We start from the raw sequence: 21,355 nt of genomic DNA, 5'->3' as shown, positions 1-21,355 counted from the left end.
TGCCGAGGCTTGCGTGATCGCGAATCGACAGTTAATCGGCGACGTTCGCCCGCAGACCACGACGACAAGATGACCAGTTCCTCAGAAGGGAGTGTTATACAAGAAGGCTTAGTGCAATCGCTGAAAGCAGCACAAGCCGACCGCTAATGGCTGACCCATGGGCCGAGTCATATATATATATATATATATATATATATATATATATATATATATATATATATATATATATATATATATGGTAACTTACGTCAACTGAGCTGGCGACTATTCGTACCGTTGACATGTTCCCTCCTATCTCTGGAACGGTGATTTCTGTTGTCCGCTTGTGTGCCCCTCCTTTCCGCTTGGTGCTACGTGTTGTTCCGCTCTCTCGCCACGCAGGCGAGGTCAACGGCAGTTTGGACAACACGACTGGAGGTAGATGACATCGCCAGTTTCCCTGTTTCGTGGATCTAGAGATGGCATATTGTTTCAAGGCGGACATGTTGTGTGCTTGAAGTGTGCCTTGATAACAATGTGCTTGTGTGCTCTGATAACCGTGTAGCTGTGTGCTTCGACTGAATGAAGACTGCTCCAATATAACGTGCTATTATATGATAACCCCGGTGCAACTATGTAATTATGCGGGCTCTAACACCTCCTGTTTAACTGCAAACAAAGCCGCGTCTGTAACTTCGACCTCCCACCCTCAAGTCATCACCAGCAAGCAGTCTCGGTCATATAGAGACGGAGGACTGCGTGAGGGGTCCTTAGCTAAGCTGTTGCGGCGCTCCGGTAGCGCCGGCCTCAGTTGCTCCGCTTTGAGACACCACTCCGGCGGCGTAAGCAAACGACTGTTCGACGTGACCCACGCCTGTGTTCAAAATACGACTTTTAACCTGACATTCACAATAACTCGAAGCAGTGCTCGGATAAACCTAGGGATTGAGCAATATTCCTGTTTACACGGGGCCAGCTAAAAGGAAAATGTGGAGCTTTCTGTACAGACGAGAGAAATTCGACGTTGTTAAGAACCGCCAGTACAAACTTGCATCAATCTTAATTGTCTATCTAAATAAAAAAAAAATCCGTAATGAAATGCTATTGCATAAATGATGAAATTAACAGCCGCCGTGGTAAAACTGAGTATTTATAAAAATATACTTTTTTGTTTATTGCGGCAGGTTTCCTTTCGTGGAATTATTTCTTTCTCCATTCCCGCAACAGAACTGCCATATTATCCTAAAGAACCGGGCGGCCTCTGACTTGCGCATTGCAGTAGTGCTGTTCTCAAACACGCTACAAAGCAAAAGCGTTCAAGCATCACTAGACAGGTCCATCGTTTTTGTTTGCCGAAAGAGCTATGCTAGCGGGCAGATGGACGAAAGGGTTATATCACCTGTTCTGTCATTAGGCCAGGGAAGTTCGTTCCAGAAACACTTTTGTAAGAGTTCTATCTCCTTATGATTTAATACTCTTAGCAATAGCGTAGGAATTCAGCAATAAGGCCGACTTTCCTATCCGAATATGAACACGACTTAAAATTGTGGTCTGCAGTCCAAACTCGAGATCGCAAACTTTGCAGTACACTCGTAACTTGAATTAGTGCGTCGCAATTAGGAATAATTTCACTTTTTTCACAAGCCTGTGTTCTGCAAGCGTCTACATAATGGCTTGGATTCAGTGCAGTTAACGAGCTCCATCGCTATCGCGAATTGAGAGCACTTTGCTTCACTGAATTCAGAGCGTGGAGCAAAATAAAACGCAAAGTAAGAAGGCTCAAGTAATAAATGTTTACCACCACCACCGCTGAGCAATATCCTGCCTTAAAACGTCTTCTTTCGAGCTTTGCTATGCTGTGACCTACAGCGTTAGTGCATTTGGTGCCAGATTGCCACGGCCATTCTTCTTTAAATGGAGTTTGGAAGCGGGCATGCTAATGTAAGCCATAAGCAACTCATAAGTTGAAAAGCAAAGGAGGACGAAGTGATGCCGCGAACTAAGGCAATGCTGTAAAGAAGAAAGTGATCTTGCAACGTGATGATACGGCCTCGTTACGATAGTCATGCTTCTCTTGAGTATTGCATGGGTAAATCGAATGGGGGAAACAAAACATTTAGTTGGCAGCTATAGGTCCGTTTGGGTCGATGCACAAGGGAAGGAAGCTAAGTGTGACTCACTATCGAAGCAGCACATACGTAACTCCACAGTGCGCGTTAAGCATCTCTGACGTTAGCTTGCGGTAGGACACAGACCTCAAATGATGTCTCCTTATTAGGCAGTTAGTTTTGATGGAATGCCTTCTGGTTGTCGGCGCCATTGCGTAGCCATCAACACTGCCATAACGCGATGGTGTCTCCCGTTATGCAGTAGCTGTGGCTCATCCAGCTATATGCTCATATGACTATAGGTTAAAGGGAATCGTGCCCCTCGAAACAGCAATCTATGAAGAGGGTCGTTGGATCATGGATCGTAGCCAAGTGGCTTGCTCTGCGGCATTCCTGGGGACAGTGCATGTTCCACTTCAGGGATGGGCCGTCGATAGACGACGAGTCCATTGTTTGGGGAAACGGAGATGAACTCGTGCATCGCTTTGTGGACCCTCTCGGTACTTGGGTATCGAGCCTTGTCTGGCACGCACTTGGTAATCTGTTTTTGGCAAAATTCACCTGCATGTAATCTTGATGAGACAGGCGGCTACGGTGCGCTTCCTCTCGAGGCATTAGCTAATGTCGATGACTGACAAAGTGGGATCAGTACTCTCCAAGAAAACGTATCTCATGTACGGTTCAAGCTTTGACTTCATCAAGGGGGAGCAGTGCCTTTTTGTTATCAGGGAAAGCTTAAGATATGAGCACAGAGGTGAGGTACACCAGGCTTGTGACAGAGGCTAGCAAGCTGGCATCTCCACCTCTCATTGGTCCCCAAACTAGCGCATCACCGTGATATTGTGGCATTGCTGTTTGTAAAAGAGGAATATATTACACCGTGGCGGTACGCTTGCTGTGCCTACTATGAAGCTGCAGATAACTCAGCATCGAAAATAAAGGCAGTACGCGAAATGACGGCGAGTGGTGACAGAAAAGATGGGAAAGAAGTAAAGTGTATGAATGCAAAGGTAATAAGCATTTCCTGGCACTCTTTGCTAGCGAACACAGCTACACTGATCTGGGGCGTGTCATGGCACGACAAATTGCCACGACTGCGGATATGGTGCAGCCGCAAAGGTATTGCATTCACGGAACGGCTTTTCCAGCTTTTGCCAGTGTAGTGAAAACCTGATCATAGGATTAACTTCTCGTAGCGATAAATGGACTGTGAGGGACACCGTAGTGCAGGCTCCTGATAAATTTGAACAATCTGGGCTGCTGGGTACGAAACGAGATGAAGCACAGTTAATAGTCATTATTTGCGCACTTTGGATCACCTAAACCTACATACACATATCTACCACTCCACACATTTCGAATATAAAGAAGTACATAACAGAAGAACTAGATATGGTTAATACAGGTTATGCTGCATAATTTCTCAAATAAAAAAATACTGTTTGTGAGCACGAACCAACTATATGGCATTTTGGACTCAGTCAACTTAGTGTTATATTTATTGTACACTTTATTCTATCTCTTCGTGCGTGAATTGTTTATGCAGTAGCGAATGATGAATTATAAGGCTAACACTTCCAAGTTCTTTGCTTACTCATCAGGTTATAACACGAGACTAAGGCATGCTTTATCAGTAACTCCCTTGAACGCGCGAAATAACTGTTTCAAGTACTATTTTTTTCCTAGTACAATAACAGACTGAAATAATCTTAATTCTGATATTGTTGCCCAGAATTCCTTATCAGTGTTTGAAAAATGCTTGCAAATGTTATGAATTTGTGTGCGTTATTTGCTTGTATGTTTTTATGTATTCTTCACCAATGTTTGAAAAATACCTGCATATCTGATAAATTTTGTATGTGTGTACATGCCTTGCATATTTCTATGTATGCCGACCATGCTATATGATCTGATTTCAGATCGCAGTATCTATCAATAAAAATAAAATAAATAAATATTTTTTTCTTGTTGTTGCTACTTGAATACAATAGAATGACACATGCGAACTATATTTGTCAGACACCAAAGGTAACTTTTCTTTTTCATTCCTGTTTTCAATGTAAAACACTTTGCACATTTATCACTGTGAGTGAATGGTATGTAATCTGCCACGGGAGGTATTGCCCGATGTGTTTGTCACCTAATGCTGATTCTATCGAAAAGTCAGGGATCGGCATCAGGGAAAAACTACTAAAAGCATCTATTTTTTTCGCTCCTCATGTTGTGTTGTGCATGAAATAAAATGTTTCTCCTTCAGTACCGTGCTCCTAACTCTAAGCAGACGAGTCTTCTCATTTTCTTTTTATCTGGTCAGCGTGACAGGCTAATGAACCCGCTAACTTTCGTTCTGCATCTGAAGGACACAGGCAGTCAGCTACCACGGCGAGTAAGCTTTGCGTGGAGAATCATGTTTTTCCTTCCTCCTTTTGTTATCGATCTAATATACAAACTGTCGCGAAGCATCCCTGGGCCGGGAGAGTCCGAACAAAATTTTAACTAGAGAATGCCAGTAATCGCCGTAATGATCGAGATATAAATCGGCGCATAGCGTACCCTTAGCACCGGAACCAAGCGAGGTCCAAGATAGCGTGATGCGGACCGGGAGAATGGAGTACTTGCTTCCGAGGCATAACGCTGTGTTTTGATTTAACCGCGACTGATTTTCGCATGCACAATTATTGTTGAACAAAAGTTTGATTTACTATATTTATTTGTCACTGGATTTCACTCCATGTTCGCCAATGCACTGCAATTATCCGCATATATGCCTGTGCATATGAAAAAAAAAAAACACAAATAAATGCCCTAAAAAAGTGCGTTCAGTGCCTCCAAGCACAAACGCATTTGTTGTCACCTGCTCAAGGGTGCTCTAGTGCAATTTCTGCCTTTTTACTCCGTAATCTCTCCCTCCACTCTCCCCCCCCCCTCCCTAGCTCCTGCAAGGAAGTCCACCTGGTTAACCTGCCTGCTTTTTTTTATGTTCTTGATCGCTCTTTTCTGGTACTAATACGCTGCTACAAAGTTAGGTTTAGACGGGGCAAAATGAGACATGGTTTTAAATTAGTACTGATCTTTTCTTTTAATTAAGATTGTGAAACAATACTGTCAAACCACGAAATAGTGCTGCTAAGTATTGAAGTTCTGCAAGGAGAAATTCAACTGGGTAGATATATGTATTGTGTGCACTGACCAATTCGTCTATATTGAATGGTGCAAAAACCAACAAACTATGTTTTGAACATTATTTCTTTAGATGGCAAAAATTGTCGTTTTCTGAAGGCAAATTTTCTTCTGTGAAAGCAACCTGATTATACAAATCGCAGCTGGAGAACTTGCAGCTTTGTACTATTTGGATGAATAATTCTACCGTCAAAAGTTACTTAAACCTACAGTGAAGAGAAACACTAAGCAACTTTAAACAGATAAAGTTACTTGGTGTAGTAGGTAACACCATATCTCTCGTTTCATGCTACTGAAGCGCTTCCCTGAAAATCGAAAGACAAGTACATCGCAGCTCTATCTAACGATTGCGGCCAAACAGAAGAAAAGCTAGTTTATGGCCTTCTCACTAATGAAAAGCTTGGACGTTTGTGAAAGCCTTATGAACGTGCTTGCAAAAAAAAAACAGGTACACTGTTCAGCGACCGCAGGTTGTATGTATGCATCTTGTGTATGATCCCGCGGTCATGAATCCTAAATGAAATAAATTCTCCTTGTGCAGGAGTCCGTGGGTTTAGGAGCCTCATTTAGTGCGCCTTCTGCAAGCCCTGAATCCTTGGTTCCTCATCTGCTACTTGTATTTGTTACTGCCACTGATTCCCCGTCCTCAAGTTATGCATACAGGGTGTCCCAACTGTCATGCACCCAGTAAAAATAGACAAATAAACCCTTTATTGTACGCGTGTAAGACTAAGTCCATGTTGTTTAGAGTTTTCTTGAGAAACCGCCAGTAACTGCTTTGTCTTCGAGATCCAGACATTTAATGGAAAGTAATTACCCAACTTTATTTAGTTGTTCTAATTGTCAAAAGGCTGGTTAGGCGGCTGTAGAGAATTGTAAGACAAGTAAAAATTAGGTATTTCCAGCGAGATACACATGGTGTGCTTACTTTTCCGTCAAATAGAGAAAGCCCTCAAAATATGAAACGTTCCATGGGACTGCGAACCCGCGCGCACTGAATGGCAGCGTCATCAGACGGTCTCAGTGTTGAAACAAACATTGCTTTCATACCGGGGCAGTTTGATGGCGTTGCCATATCACGTGCCCACGGCTGCGCAGTCACGTGGTATTTTCAATATTTTCAGGGCTGTTTGTATTTTCCCGTAAATGTAAACACGCCATGCGTATCTTGCTGGAAATACCTAATTTTGATTGTTGACTTTAAATTGTTACGGTAATCTGATGCAAGAATGCGGCAACCAACCAGCCCCTCTCACAGTATCGCTTGTACAGTTCTTGTCTCGCAAACACAACAGAAACGTCTGTCTCTTTACCGCATAACAACGTTGGAAGCTAGCCTGCATACAGAGAGAGAGAGAGAGAGAGAGAGCAAATGATAAATGAAAGGTAGGGAGGTTAACCAGGACTGAGCCCGGTTGGCTACCCTACACTGGGGAAAGGGAAACGGGGACGGAAAGATTAAAGAAAGAAGAGAAAGTCCACCGGGGATATCGTTCAGTCACTCAGTCCGGATCACAGACGCTGACTCAACCCTGTATCTTTCAAATATCGCAGCAGCGCTTTTGTGGCCTTTTGTAGCTGCGATATGCGAGGCCATGGTCCCAAGATCTTGTTCAAGGTGAACGGTTTTCTATCTAACTGGTTGAGAGCTGTGCAGAGTTCTTGTCTTTCATTTTCAAATGATGGGCAGTAGCACAGTAGATGGTCTATAGTTTCTTCGACACCGCAGGCATTGCACTCGGCGCTATCAGCCATTCCAATTAAAAACGTATATGCATTCGTGAATGCGACGCCCAAGCGTAAGCGGCACAGCATTGTTTCCTCATTACGCGGAAGCCCTGGTAACAGCCGCAGTTGCATAGATGGATCGAGGGAATGCAATCGATGTTGAGTGAAATCAGGTGTGTGCCACTTCTCCAATGTCATACGGTGCGCTAGCTTGCCTAAGTGTTGGGCTGCATACAGAATTTGCAGTGAAAGAGTTGAGCTCGATGTTTCCTCAAATTGCGCGAGCTCAGTGCGATCATCGCCCCATTCATAATTAATTAATGTAATAATCACCATTATCATAATCATTACCATCATCCATCATCTACTGTCTTGTTCTTCTGTTCTTCTTCTTCCGCTTCGGCGCCCCTATTATACGTTCACCTGCAGCTCCTGGCCGGAGGCGTATCCCCCCTCCGAGGCCAATCACCGCGCGCTTGGCAGTTATTTAAAACTTGTCCTTCAAACTACAACAACAACAAAAAACGTCAATGAGAAAAAGAAGCACAAGAACAACGAAAGACGCAACCAAGAAAATATGATGGTACAAAATAGCATCATGCCATGAGTGCATTCGTGTCACTCATACCAGTCATTTTCTCACATGCATGGCATAACACCTCAGTAACGTCAGACATGCAGTCCTAATCCCACAAGGATTGACAGTATCTTGAAATAAAATAACACGCATACCCAGAGAGAGATAATATTTAATGGCAGGAGGGTGGAGAGGTCGGCCTGAGTGAAGTGCCTTTAGACTGCTACTCCCCGCTGGGTAAGGGGTTTGGAGAATAAGAGATATAGGATGTGAGAATATGTCTAGACCCGCGCGGTGGCTTAGTGGCTAAGGTGCTGCGCTGCTAAGCACGAGGTCGCGAGATCAAATCCCGGTCGGGGCACCGCCGCATTTGCATGGGGGCGAATTAAATGCAATAACGCCCGTGTCCAGTGCATTTAAGGCACGTTAAGGATCCCATTGGTGGTCAAAATTTTTCCGGAATCCTCCACTAAGGCGTGGCTCATCATGAAATCGTGGTTTTGGCACGGAAAACCTCATAATTCATTCAATATATCTAGGTAAAGAAATACATGTCATGTCATTCAATCCGTTATAGTCATGCCATGGCATGCATGGTATGTCATCCATGTCATGATTTTATAGTCATTCATTTCAGGTTCATATTCTAGCAAGTGATGTACGAGGATATCCATGACATGGCGATGGTGACTTGCTCGGCGACTCCGGGGTCTGAAGTGCGAATCGAGGCGCTATTGGAAATCTTGCCGCTCGAGTTGTGGTCGACTCGAGCGGCAAGATTTCCAATAGCGCCTCGATTCGCACTTCAGACCCCGGAGTCGCCGAGCAAGTCGCCATCGCCCTCGCCCTGCTAGACGGTCGTGGGTTCGAAATCTATAGTGATTCCAAAACGGCAGTTTGGGCTTTTTAAAAGGGTTGCATCGCCAAGGAAGCTGTTCGTCTTCTTAGCGGCTCGAGTCCATATGCTCTCACAAACCATTCAATTCTCTGATTTCCCGCTCACGTAGGGTCGGTCGAGGGTGCTCCCCCGAACCTCAATGAGTCTGCTCACGAGGCTGCGCGTGACCTCACCGACCGCGCTTCCTCTATAAGGAGCACCGACTCCCCTCCTCTCTACGGTCACAGGGACGCTCCCGCCACTCACAACGAGATTATTAAATATTTCTACATGTCCAGAAGGGTCTTTCCACCCCCTTACCCCAAGTTGAATAGGGCGCAAGCCGTTTCGCTTAGGCTTCTACAGACCAGCACATATCCGTGTCTGTCCGCTCTTCACGAGGCTTACCCCGACGTGTATCGCGACGACGCCTGCCCGTCCTGCGGCCAGACCGCCACTCTACCTCACATGCTCTGAGAGTGCGGGTCGACATACCCCAAGTTAATCAAGGAGGAGGGGGACTCGCTTCTGCGTAGCCCCGCTCTAGAAAAGCAAATTCTGGCTGTCCGGCGTGCCCGCGACCGGGCAGGTGGGCTAGACCTACCGGTCCCGACGTGGGACTAGCCGGGTGCGAAACAAGTTCGCGTCCTCGCCGGACCTGCAATGAAGTTTCTTCACTCACTCACTCACTCACTCACTCACTCACTCACTCATGAATAACATGACATGCATGTCATGGCATGATTGTCATGAATGACATAAATGATATCAGGTGATGGCGTCATGTTGGCTTCTTTAGCTGTATATGTACCTGGATATGTTTCGCTAGACATGTGTTCATATCATGATGAGAATGCTGCTTGTCTTGTCATTAATGTCATGACGCACATTTATGCAATTCATAGCATTCATGCCATGACAAGCATGCAATTAATGTGACAACGTTTAAGTCATGTCCTTCATGTCAGGGCATTCACGCATGTCGTCTCATTCATATTTAGATACATATCGAGTTAAACAAACCACCATGACGGCATCATGCCAGGCATGCCATTTATGCAGTGGGTTGCAGTGAACACTTTCAAAAATGTTTAATGATTGCCTTTGGCCGAGAGCACAATTGTAGTTTTTAAACTGATCTACTCGACGAGGCGGACATTGAAAAAAAATTGAAATGCATAATCAACTAATAACAAATATTCACTAATTGAGGTTTTAACTAATTACCTTATGGGCCATATTGCAAGTTATTATATTACAGACAGACAGACAGACAGACAGACAGACAGACAGACAGACAGACAGACAGACAGACAGACAGACAGACAGACAGACAGACAGACAGACAGACAGACAGACAGACAGACAGACAGACAGACAGACAGACAGACAGACAGACAGACAGACAGACAGACAGACAGACAGACAGACAGACAGACAGACAGACAGACAGACAGACAGACAGACAGACAGACAGACAGACAGACAGACAGACAGACAGACAGACAGACAGACAGACAGACAGACAGACAGACAGACAGACAGACAGACAGACAGACAGACAGACAGACAGACAGACAGACAGACAGACAGACAGACAGACAGACAGACAGACAGACAGACAGACAGACAGACAGACAGACAGACAGACAGACAGACAGACAGACAGACAGACAGACAGACAGACAGACAGACAGACAGACAGACAGACAGACAGACAGACAGACAGACAGACAGACAGACAGACAGACAGACAGACAGACAGACAGACAGACAGACAGACAGACAGACAGACAGACAGACAGACAGACAGACAGACAGACAGACAGACAGACAGACAGACAGACAGACAGACAGACAGACAGACAGACAGACAGACAGACAGACAGACAGACAGACAGACAGACAGACAGACAGACAGACAGACAGACAGACAGACAGACAGACAGACAGACAGACAGACAGACAGACAGACAGACAGACAGACAGACAGACAGACAGACAGACAGACAGACAGACAGACAGACAGACAGACAGACAGACAGACAGACAGACAGACAGACAGACAGACAGACAGACAGACAGACAGACAGATAGATAGACAGATAGATAGACAGATAGATAGATAGACAGATAGATAGATAGACAGATAGATAGATAGATAGATAGATAGATAGATAGATAGATAGATAGATAGATAGATAGATAGATAGATAGATAGATAGATAGATAGATAGATAGATAGATAGATGTAAGCGAAGCTTTCTGTCCAATTTTTTTATTGACTATAACTTAGGAATGTTGACGACGAATGTCTTATGTCTTCAAATTTTAGTCCAACACGAGAGTGGTGAGTTGATATTAAATGTTACCTTACGTGTACCACTGCTGTTTGTGTGCGTAGTACACAGAACACACAGCGGTAGGTGTTTGCTTGAAGCGTTGTTCGGCGCCATCATTCATAACCTCTGAGAGGGTTGACCATATTCATTGCCTCACATGGCACATCGCATCGTGGCAAAAGTATTAAACTTTATTTGCATTATCCGGCTGTACGTGTCAAAACTACAATCGGATTACGAAACGCGCCGTAGTGGCGCACTTCGCATTAGTTTTGACACCGTGGTGTTCTTTAAGCCTTTCAGACACCACTTTATCCCGTTGATTGAAAAGTTTCTTTCACCACATCTCTTGCATCCTCAGAATCGTAGAAAGTGTACAGCTGCAGCAAATATTAAGAATTTTCAATTGTTTAGCGAGTTTTGTTAAGTTTACAAAATTTCGACTCCATGCGAAAACTCCTACAGGAACACAAAATATGAGAACATGTACTATTTCCTGTTTTGAAAAGCTTGAAAAGCACTTACCCAGCCACTTGAAAATTATGCCTGGTGCACGACATTGTAAAAAACAATGAAAGAAGTGAACCCGCTACATACAACATACTGACACAGAGTAAAAACACCCAGCCGTCTACCTTCCCACTCATTTTGTTAAAACATTCTGCACGTTATTCAAGATTGCAGCACAGTTCCAATAATAAGTATTTCAAGATGTATGAAACACATTTTAAATACCATTACTTTCATCAGTGCTTTTGCTATTGATGCACGCTCATGCTGTGCACAATTGTGTAGACAGCGTCTCAAAGGCAAGGAAGCGTTACCGCTTCCTTGCCTTTCACCTCACTTCTTCCCTATCCCTCCCCCCCTCCCCCCGTTGTACCGAAATTGGGAGCGAAGAGTGGCAAGGCTGTTATTCAATTGTTTGGGACTGCGTAGGTTCTGCTAGAGTGGCTTTAGGTTCTACCCATTCTATGCCTCCTGTCCCCCTTCTCTCTGCCATTCTGACTAGCTTCCCTCTGGACTTGCACGCTAGTAGAAAGGTAAGCGCTGCCATTTCTGCAATGTTTTTCCGAAGGGTCATCGAAAATTACAACTGTCAAGAGGCTAATTAAGCGACGCCCATTGAACTCCAAAGAGTATTGTGCACATACAGCGCGGTGCAAAGGTCCAAGTGAGTTTCTCGCGTCGCCATTCCTCTCTGCCACGCTCCTGTCATATATAGACACGCTCTGTGCCACCCCCCGACGCGGTGTGCTAGACAGCACCAGCAGCAGTGGGAATGTCACAGGAAGTGGCAAAAAAAAAACTTATCTTTAAAAATAGCGCCATGTAGTAGTCAGCTTCCAACTGCGCTGTCCAGCCAGAACCCACGAGGGCGACGTCAGCTGTTCTTCCCAAAAAAGAGCGCAGCAATGGCAGGCAAACGCAAATCGCATCGCTTATGGCGGCGACATGTAGTCATGAAATGCAACTAAACCGAAGGAGCGGCACTCACCTTACAACAATATAAATTACCCACGCCAGGCACACTTTCCCAGATACGCGTTCAGGGCCCACAAAGCTTTTGCCACGAAAGTGCCGTACGCAACGGTGCTTGGCTGCCGCGATCGAGTGCTTATTATGGAGATCGTTATCATATGCGACAGGTGCGCAAATTTCAGCCACTCAGGAAACGCTCTAACGTGTGATATAAGAATTACAAAATTGTAACAGCGCTAACACATGCATCCACAAAGTAACAAGGACGAGACACAAGCGCTTGTGTCTCGTCCTTGTTACTTTTTAGATGCATGTTTTAGCGCGGTTACAATTTTAAAATCAAGGTATGCACCAACTCACCCAGAAAGAAGTTTTAATAAGCATTGCGGATATGGGAACACTAGCGCTAATGTGTGTGAAAGTCCGTCTAAGATGGGCGCGGGATAGGCAATTTTTTGTCGTATTAATGCCTTGTAAACAGACAGCATGGACGATACTGATGCGCTCCATGATGTACCTGCAAGCCTGCGATGTACAGTCACTATAGAATTAACCTCGTTTTCGAGTTTTTTTTATGCGGGGTGCCCACGATAGCTGCCTATCAAGTATTATGCCAAGAAATCGATGCTGTGTGACAATCATTAGCGGGTGTCCTTCCAGATTAAAAGTGAAAATATTTAACTGCCTCCGAGTGAAGGGCAATGCAGCTGTCTTTGCGTGCGATAGAATCATTCCTCTTTCTTTCAAAAATTGGTTAATGATATTTATGCCGTCTTGCAACGAACGCCATCTGAAGTAGTTGATCATTAGACCCAGATTTCCAGATACACACATCACCTGCATACAATGAAAAATTTAACTGTGATGGCAGTCTTTTTGTTAAATCAGCCATGACACAGTTAAAAAGAAAGGTGCTGATTACGCTTTCCTGTGGTACTCCCTGTTTGACAACACGTTCAGCACTTTTTCCTTCACATGCCTGAACAAATATTTTGCGACCTGGTAAAAAGTTAGAAATACATCGCAAGGACCTGCCGGACAGTCCAAGTTCCAACATGCTTAGCAGAACATGAACGTGACTAACAGTGTCAAATGCCCTCTTGATGTCTAGGAATACTGCTATAGTCATGTTTCTACGTGCACGCTCGTGTACCACACAGATTACTATATCTAATATTGCATCCATTGTGCATCTATGCTTTCTAAAACCTACTAAGTAGTTGGACAACACCTCCGCTTTATTACACCACCATTGAAGTTACGCGTCAATCATTTTCCCCTTTACTTTGCATAAACAACTTGTCAAACTAACTGGGCCGAAGGATTCAAGGCACAAGGGCGTCTTACCTGGTTTTTATAATTGGTATGATTCGAGCGATTTTCCAAGAGTCAGGTACAGTTTTTTCTATCCATAAATTATTATAGATGTCTAAGAGAGCATTTGTACCTGTCGCTCCGGGGCATTGTGACATTCCTGGCAACACAGCAGTCATTGAAGCAGCACGACAAGCACACCTCAAAGATGATGTGGTTCCGCTCCCAATATCAAAGAATGAATTACGCTGCAGTATAAAAACAACGGCTTTTAAAATGTGTAGAAACACTTCGCTTGACCAAAACTCTAAGAACTTGGACTTATGCCATGTTGATCCGTTTATTGAATACAAATTTTCATTGTCATTAAACAGAACTGTGGAAACCCTCATTCATCGATTAAGGCTAGGCACTGCCTACACAAAGCAATTCTTACACGAATGTGATTGTGGATTTGTAGACGAAGATATAGATCACCTCCTTCTAGATTGCCCACATCACAAATCCGAGATGCCGACTTCAGTGAACCCTAATTAAATTAGACCGCAGACCGTTCAATTTAAAGAAAGTTTTGGGTCCTTGGCCAACAACGTCCTTGCAGAAGAGAACTTTAAAAGCACTAAAGACATTTCTTAAATTCAGCGGCATTGTTGAACGTTATTAACGCTTTTATTGTTCCCTTTATTTCAATGTCGCTGTATATATGCATGTGTTTGTGAAGTTTGTTATGTTGACTGTTCTGTTGTGACTATATGTGATTACGGATTTACACGATGTATGTACCACCCGCTGACTAGAGACTGTGTTATTAGGCGACAGTATAGTTTGTATTTTTGAGACATTTATCTACATAACTGTGGGAACATTCACTTTGTATATTGTATGTACCCTGTGTTTCTTACGTCATAGTCTTCCTGTGAAATCGTTGCGTGTTAAGTCCTGGTGCTTGTGTGAAAAGGTGGTTAGATATGCAACCTTGTACCCTATATGCTGTATGATAGAGCCATTCAAGAGATAAGGAGTAGCCGGCGCCTTAAATTTTGCGTCAAGATCTCCTTATATCATATCAATAAAAAAAAGCGCTAATGTGTGCCGGTACGCTGTAAAGAGCTCGTTCACGGGCTGTGAGAACAAGGACAGATCTCCGTCATCGTATGCACCAGGACGCGCCCTCAAAACTCTCTCCCCCTCCTCTTCCCACTATTTGAAACGCAGGTATCTAGTGAGCACCGTTAGAGAAGTACTGCAACGTCTTGTCCTCAGCAGAAAGAGTACGGCTGCTTCCTGTTCGATAGAAGCACTGTAGTCTGCGCTTTCTTCAATGCGAGAAACTTTATTGCACACCTAAGTTACTTCAAAATTTTGCTGCCACTGCGAAATTTCCTTCGGATAATTTTGCTGGTTGCTACAAGCATCGGGATTTGTCTTCATTTTTTTCTTGCAAAGCATGTATACTGCAACTTCCCACGCTTCGTTGAAAACATTTCCTTTAGCATTGTGTAAGCCAAAGTACAAAGCTCGATAATTCAAGTTATGACGAGGAAAAAAAATTGCTCTGGGGTCGAAAATTACGCTTCATTTAAATGAAATTGGGCACGTACTATCTCCTGTGCAAACCTTCTCTTGGTTACGAAGTGGCAAGCGCCCCCACTCAAGGATGTCCGCAAGTGAGTTTTAAATATGCAGAATATGTTTTTTGGGTCCGTCCACCGAGTTTTTCATTGCAATAAGCATAACCGCAGATGTTGCCTTTAAACTACATAAGGTGTCCGTACTAACGTTAGCCAAGCTGTTAAAAAACAAACAAATAAAAAAGAACTTCATGCAAGGTACCACTTTAAGACCTCTGTTGTTCCGTCGTTAGACCTCTGAAGACCGAACCCCGTACGTTTTATGATTGTATCTTGCGCCGTGCCCTTTGAAATCTTTTTTTTTTCTTCCTTGGCCAGCTTCGATAACGTTAGGTGAGACACACGGTAGAATGTCACCGGATGACGCGGGCTTTACATGTGAACGTGAAGTCGTCGTCGTGAAGTTGGAAGGTGCGCTAGAAACTGGGTAATTAAAACACTTCGTTTCATCGCTGTGCTGGTGACGTCCTCCATAGGTTTTCTGCAGTGATGGACTGCGAGATTACTGTTGACATTGTTTTCTTCAAAGGTCATGTTGTCTTCAGAAACATTTAGAATAAGATCGTCCGAGTTTCTATAGTCGGAAGGCTCGCCGAAGTACACTGAAAGTGTGCCTAATAACATTGTGCGTCCGGTTAATTGTTATTTGAAGTTATGAATCTTCGAGCAGTCCTTAACTAAACATGCCGTCTGTGTAAAAGATATATATATAGTTATTGACTCAGCGTACACATCTGTCAAATGCACTCTTGGGTACAGCAAGTGCTTATCATAGACATGGCATGTGCGTAGGGAACATTTCCTCCCTTTTTGGTACTTTAAACCAATGCTTCTAACCGATGTTAAAAAAATTGCCAAGTATGCTCGTGATTTGAGTGTACCTCCTGTACTTGAATATTCAACTTAACTGCAAGCTCGTCCTTAGAATTCAATTTTCCATCTACCGCACCCGAGATTCGTCTTTCCCTTTAAATATATTAAGTAAAGCTTTTATGGCGTGACCACTCAAAAAATTATTAAAAGAAGAGAACACGAATTCTCGAGAAAGAGATATAGTGCGTTGTACAATACCGGTGTATTTTCATACATGGACGTCTGCGTTCTGTAGCGCTACGTGATACCTACAATTTCGTTGCATACCCATTTGATTGTTTGTAGAATCCAATGCGGTTTCAAGCAATCATGACACATAACCAGCAGCTGTTGCGAATGGTGCAAAAATTAAAGACGCTGATGCTTATATTCAGTGTAGTGTTCCCTTTCAGCAAACAGTTCACAGTTGGTAAACATATAAATGATCGTAGTGCCCTCAAATACTACATCCCGCAGGACCATCAAGTAGCCCTGGTAAATTGCTATGGCCACTGGGAGTCTCAGGACAAGATTTTATTAGAGGGAATGCAATGGCCTCGAACAGTATGGGCACTGCCCAGCGAGGACTTTCGAATTTTTCTCGCGAGGAACCATGACAAGAACGTCCAGACAACTGTAGTTGCACGTAATATGGGAGAAAACGCAGCAGCCTGTTTCTCGATCGCTGATCAACTTTCAGATCTCGACTATTTCTCGGTGTGGTTGTATATTGAAGACGAAGCGAAGGAACGCAACGATACAGATAACTTAACTTGCAACTCACAGGTAACAAAGTTGATCTGTGTTCTCGCAAGAAATACTAAGAAGAGAGACATTAGTAGAAATAAAACGATGCTGCCCGAAGTCTCTTTCGTTCCGCCGGACACGAGAAGTTGTTGTTTGCTGCAAGAAGAAAGCATTTCGAAATCCCCAAAGCGCAGTGAAATGACGAACAGCGTTGTGCGTTTCGGGTGTGTCTCAACAGAAAACACTGCATCAATTTGCAGCCGTCTCTCATCGAGGACCATCTCTGCCGCTATGGCGTTCTACAACGCCACGCTGATTAAAACGTTTTACAGCGACGCGCCCACTCTTCTTCAGGAAATTTTGCTTGGTGGCGTAGACATGACGGGTGATTATTTCGCTGCAACAAGCGGGATCGCACCCCATTTCACCTTGCCCACTCCTTTCGAGATCTGGCATGAAACATTCTACGTTAAAGAGGCTGAGCAAGAGAAAGTGTCTTTCTTGCTCATGCTAGCCGAATCTAATCTCGCCCTTTCACTCATTGCCCTCTTGATGGCCTGCGCTTTGGCAGCTCTAGCTGCAGCTGACTGGATTGAAGTACGTCGCTGGTCTGAGAGCACTGCAATGCTCTCCTTCATGTTCCTCCTCGCTTCACTTTACGCCACTTCTGCTCCTATTCCCAACAGACGGCGTTCGGCACTGGCACGCGGTGTGGTCTACGCTGTGTGGCTTGTCGCCATGATTCCGCTGTCCAACTATTTCCGAAGTGAACTCGTGGCAAGGCTTAGTCTGAAGGCACCAGTAGATGTCGTCGACACTCTAAGTGAGCTGGAAAATGCACTCCACAGCCAGAAAGTGTTTCCATGCCTCGTTGTTGGCACAGAAATGCATTATTTCGCAAGTGTGGCCTCTGAAAGCGCCAGCTTCATTCATGAGATGGTGAAAGATGCGTTTAAGAGACATAACCGCAGCGAATCACTTTTGAACAAAGTCATTTCCGATTGCCTGTCATGCGCTCAGCGACAGGACCATATATGCTTTGGTCCGAAGAAGCCCAGATGCTTCTGGACAAAGCGGGGACATGCTCTTACGGAATCCAGAGAGCACTTAAACTCAGTTTGGTTAACAACGATTGTGCGCAAGAATTACCCTCAACTGCGTGGCTATCACGATATGCTACTTAGAATGTTTGAAGCCTCGCTGCCGCTTTCAGAGCTTAATAAGCACTATCAGTACTGCAACGAACCGGGAGCCAAGGGTGAAAGTGCGGCCTCTCATTTCAACGAAATGGCTGACTTGAAAGTATTCCTTTTACTTTATTCTGCTTTCTTGGGAGCTGCCGCTGTGGTTTTCCTTCTTGAATTGACAATTGCACGGCGTTGGCACGATATATGAATGTGCGCTTGGGTTTCTTGCTTAGAACACCTTAAAGGGTGTTCCAAATATGGTGAAGCCAATGGCTTATGCTTCGAGGGTGCTACTTCGAAAGTACACCAGAAAACAAGTGTCTTTTTGAAACGGGACGATGTGGTTCAGAGCTGTTCCAACTGAAATTCAGGTCACTTGTGAGGCGTATCTGCATACAGACGATTCAGAACTGATTGTTGCTAAGGAGTGCTTGTCGACAACGCAACGCACTCTGTCCCTCGCTAACGCGCGCACGCACGCACGCAAACACGCACGCACGCAAACACGCACGCACGCAAACACGCACACGCACACGCGCACGCGCACGCGCACGCACACACACACACACACACAAACACACGCACACACGCACGCAAGCACGCACACGCACGCACACACGCACACGCACGCACACACACACACAGGAGCGCGCGCGTGTTCCCGTGGCTACATCTAACTGCAGTGATACAGAAAAGGAAAACGAAAAACACTTGCAGGCGTGGTTGTGTGCATCACTCCGCATCACTCGGGTGTCTGATTCTTTCATACAGCGCTGTGTGGTTTCATTGCATGAAAAAGTTATTGAACAGAAATCCAAATTAGCCGCATAAGCACATAATGAATATATCTGTTTTGTTTAATCCAACATGCACTGCACAAGCTGTACTCAAATTGTAGACTTGTGAAAAGTAATACATGAGGCATTTCTGGATGCGGCTGTACATATCCCTAATGTTCCTCTTATGCGAAGCTTTAGACACTGCAGCTTTCCCTGATCTTATTTAACAACGTGCACCAGTCATTGACTCCTGAGAAGTGCTGAAGATGACAGATTACAACATGCCATTGTTCTCTTCTTCATACGCAATCTCAATTTTCTTTTTTTTTTTGTATGTATGCAGTGAAAGTTACGAGAAACGTTTGCTGTATTTGATAATTGCTTACTTGTTACATCATAAATGTGCCGAGAACATTACGTGTCGCACTTAACGTTGTCACAATTGGATGCCCGCGTCATTGAAATGCTCATGGCTACAGCAATTAAGAGGGATGTCATGCATGCATCTTGAAGGGGTGACGAGCGCATAGTCGATTGACTCGCCCGGATCGTCGTTGATATGTATATATACATGGTAACTTACGTCAACTGAGGTGGCGACTATTCGTACCGTTGACATGTTCCCTCCTTTCTCTGAAACAGTGATTTCTGTCGCCCGCTTGTGTGCCCCTCCTTTCCGCTTGGTGCTACGTCTTGTTCCGCTCTCTCGCCACGAAGGCGAGGTCAACGGCGTCTTGGACAACATGACTGGAGGAAGATGATGACATTGCCGGTTTCTCTGTTTCGTGGATCTAGAGACGGCAGATTGTTGTAAGGCGGACATCTTGTGTGTTTGAAGTGTGCCTTGATAACAATGTGCTTGTGTGCTCTGATAACCGTGTAGCTCTGTGCTTCGACTGAATGAAAACTGCTCCAATATAACGTGCTCCTATATGATAACCCCGGTGCAACTATGTAATTATGCGGGCTCTAACACCTCCTGTAAAACTGCAAACAAAGCCGCGTCTGTAACTTCGATCTCCCAACCTCAAGTCATCACCAGCAAGCAGTCTCGGTGATATAGAGACGGAGGACTGCGTGAAGGGTACTTAGCTAAGCTGTTGCGGCGCTCCGGTAGCGCCGGCCTCAGTTGCTCCGCTTTGAGACACTCCGGCGGCGTAAGAAAACGACTGCTTGTAGCGGCGTACGCCCGAGTCCAAAATGCGACTTTTAGCCTGACATTCACAATAACTCGAAGCAGCGCTCGGATAAACCTAGAAATGGAGCAATATTCCTGTTTACACGTGGCCAGCCAAAAGGAAAAAGTGGAGCTTTCTGTACAGACGAGAGAAACTCGACGTTGTTATGAACCACCAGTACAAACCTGCAGCAATATTAATTTTGTGCTGAAATAAAAAAAAATCCGTAATGAAATGCTACTCCTAAATGATGAAATGGATAGCAGCCGTGGCAAAACTAAGAATTTATAAATATATACCATTTTAGTTTGTTGCGGCGGGTTTCCTTTCGTCGAAAAATTTATTTCTCCATTCCCGCAATAGAAATTCCATATTATTTTAAAAAGCCAGGTGGCCTCTGACTTGCGCGTTCCAGTAGTGCGGTTTTCAAACAGACTACAAAGTAAAAGCGTTTGAGCATCACTACACAGGACCGTCGTTTTTGTTTGCCGAAAGAGCTATGCTAGCGGACAAGTGGACGAAAGGGTTATATCACCTGTTCTGTCGTTAGGCCAGGGAAGTTCGTTCCAGAAACACTTTTGTAAGAGTTCGATCTCATTATGATTTAATCCTCTCAGCAATAGCCTAGGAATCCTGCAATAAGGCCGAATTTCCTATGCGAATAGGAATACGAGTTGAAATTTTGGTCTGCAGTCCAAACTTGACATCGCAAACTTTGCAGTACACTCGTAACTTGAATTAGTGCGTCGCAATTAGGAATGATTTCACTTTTTTCACAAGCCTGTGGTCTGCAAGCGTCTACATAATGGCTTGGATTCAGTGCAGTTAACGAGCTCCATCGCTATCGCGAATTGAGAGCACTTTGCTTTACTGAATTCAGAGCGTGGAGCAAAATGAAACGCAAAGTAAGAAGGCTCAAGTAATAAATGTTTACCACCACCACCGCTGAGCAATATCCTGCCTTAAAACGTCTTCTTTCGAGCTTTGCTATGCTGTGACCTACAACGTTAGTGCACTTTGTGCCAGATTGCCACGACCATTCTTCTTTAAATGGAGTTTGGAAGCGGGCATGCTAATATAAGCCATAAGCAGCTCAGAAGTTTAAGAACGAAGGAGAGCGAAGTGATGCCGCGAACTAAGGCAATGCTGTAAAGAAGAAAGTGATCTTGCAACGTGATGATACGGCCTCGTTACGATAGTCATGCTTCTCTTGAGTATTGCATGGGTAAATCGTATGGGAGAAACAAAACATTTATTTGGCAACTATAGGTCCGTTTGGGTCGATGCACAAGGGAAGGAAGCTAAGTGTGACTCACTATCGAAGCAGCAAATGCGTAACTCCACAGTGCGCGTTGAGCATCTCTGACGTTAGCTTGCGGTAGGACACAGCCCTC

General features: G+C 44.5%; 1 long non-coding RNA gene across 1 annotated transcript in view; it reads left to right on the top strand.

The window, feature by feature from the left end:
• LOC140218759 (uncharacterized) overlaps nt 1-19,699 on the top strand; it is a 145,384-nt gene extending 125,685 nt beyond the window's left edge. The window contains exon 3 of the long non-coding RNA XR_011894937.1: nt 19,426-19,699. This is a non-coding gene — a long non-coding RNA (uncharacterized lncRNA). The remainder of the gene's footprint in view (nt 1-19,425) is intronic.
• Nucleotides 19,700-21,355: the final 1,656 nt, after the last annotated feature.

The sequence above is a fragment of the Dermacentor andersoni genome, chromosome 6 (genome assembly GCF_023375885.2).
Source record: "Dermacentor andersoni chromosome 6, qqDerAnde1_hic_scaffold, whole genome shotgun sequence".
In the NCBI taxonomy this organism is placed as follows: Eukaryota; Metazoa; Arthropoda; class Arachnida; order Ixodida; family Ixodidae; genus Dermacentor; species Dermacentor andersoni.
The sequence above is the reverse complement of the archived record's forward strand: the minus strand, read 5'-3'. Positions and strand labels throughout refer to the sequence as shown.